This window comes from Elephantulus edwardii, unplaced genomic scaffold, assembly GCF_000299155.1.
Source record: "Elephantulus edwardii isolate Elephantulus edwardi_28Jun2011 unplaced genomic scaffold, EleEdw1.0 scaffold00023, whole genome shotgun sequence".
NCBI classification, from domain to species: domain Eukaryota; kingdom Metazoa; phylum Chordata; class Mammalia; order Macroscelidea; family Macroscelididae; genus Elephantulus; species Elephantulus edwardii.
The window spans coordinates 7564039-7566122 of NW_006399773.1; positions in this window are offsets into that span (position 1 = coordinate 7564039).

The following is a 2084-nucleotide window of genomic DNA, read 5'->3' on the forward strand; positions in this document are numbered from 1 at the left end:
TATATCTATCTATATCTATATCATCTATATATCTATCTATATATAACAATATATGAACCAAATCTAAATAATAATTTCAGATAACTACAATCAGTAAGCTATGGATATTGCTATCAAATGGCTGAGAGTTAAGAAACCAAAGAAAAAGAGTGTTGTTCTTATTGTCAAGTGTCTTGGAGCAAACTAAGACTCACAGCAATCCCAAGAACAACAGATTTGAACCTTGTCCTATGGTGTACCATTCTCGTGATCTCTACTGTGCTTCAGAACATTGTTGTAATCACTGTGTAAATCAGTAATTTTTAGGATCGTCTTTTTTTTTTTGCTCTGATTGATCTACTTTTCTCAGAATGATGTCTTTATCCAGATACTGACCATTCCTGATACATACCCGAAGTATATGAGGCCAAGTTTTATAGAGAGCACCATGGTCACACTTCCTTAAAGACTGATTTATTTGTTATTGTGACAGTCTATGAAATATTCAAACATCCTCATGTTGTTGTTGTTGTTATGTGCCATCGAGTCACTTTTGACTCATAACGACCCTATGTACAACAGCCCTAAACGCTGCTTTGTCCTGTACCAATCTCACTGTCTCTGACACACTCATCCCTATTAACCCAGTCAGTGAATCAATCCACCTCATAGAGGGCCTTTTCCTCCTGCACTGTCCCTCCACCCTCCGAAGCATGATGTCCTTCTCCAAGGACTGGTCTCTCCTTACAACATGATCAGATTATGTCAGATGAAGCCTCAGAATCATTGCCTCCAAGGAGAGCCCGGTTTAACCCTCTCAAGGATGATTCTGTTTGTTTCCTTAGCAGTCCATGGCTAAAAGGCATCAATTCTCTATCCTCCCTAGTCATTGTCCAACTCTCTGATGCTTAACAAGTGATTGCAAAGACCATGGCTTGTATCAGATGGACCTTAGTCTCCAGAGAGACACCATCACTCTTCAGTACTTTGGAGAGGTCCCTAACAGCAGACTTTCTCAATACATCTTTTAATTTCTTGGATGCTGGTACCAAGAGTGTTGATTGTGGAGCCAAGCAGACATAAGCTGCGAACAATCTCAATCTCTTCACCATCCATTCTGATGCTGCCAATTGGCCCAGTGGTGAGAATCTTTGTCTTCTTTTTTTTTCTTTCTTTTATTGGGAAAAACATATTGGGGGTACAAGGAGGTGAGGGTTGGGGGTAGAAGGGTGAGGATGGGCCAGGATGCAGTTATAGAGCTGCACAGTTTGGTGAAGCAAATGATGAGGGTCCAGTGGGGACCAGATGCTACAGAGGAATGACAAGAATTTTCCAATGATAATTAAGCCAAGTGTCTTATTGATTTGGGAATTGGATGCTGACTCTCTGGCTTCTTCATGCTGAACAGGGGCGTAGATGTAACGGGGGGAAGGGAGGATACTTTATCTCCTTACTGGTGGTCTTGGATTAAAGCTGCTTGCCTTCTTGCTCTGTTAGAAGATATTTTCCTGTCATTTGCTCCCCTCTGGACTGCAAAGTGTTTTCCCAGGTGGGTCCAGTGGGAATAGCTGGTTGAACCCAGAGGCTCCATCTTCCTTTGCTTCCTTAGCTGTCAGTTGTATTTCCTTTTTGTCTCTGGCTCTGGGTTCAGGGTCAATTCTGGAGTAAAACTCAGTGTTAAGGATACCTATAGCAAAGGGAGCAAACCTAGAGAGAACAAACTTGTGAGTTGCAAATAGAAGGGCTTTGAGGGAGTTTCTTTCAGGTTTACTGGGGGGAGGGTGGCAGAAGGTGGCCTAGGTAACATTCTCTGGATACCCTAGGCATTCTTTTTTTTCCCCCCCTTCCACATCCAGGGGTCAGATGGCACAATCTGGGGACTGAGGAGCTCACCCTCAGTGCCACGATGGCTCACCCGGAGCCGAGGGCCGAGGGCAGCCCGCCTCGGGCAGAGGGCCGTGACGGCTCCCCCCCGCCCCCAGGAGCTGGCTGGTATAATCCCCCGCCAATTGCCCCTACCCCAGACTGGTCCCCTTGCCTGACTGAGGACTCTGTGGTCAGGGATAGTGTCTCTCATTCCAGCACTGCCACTTTTACCCCCCCCC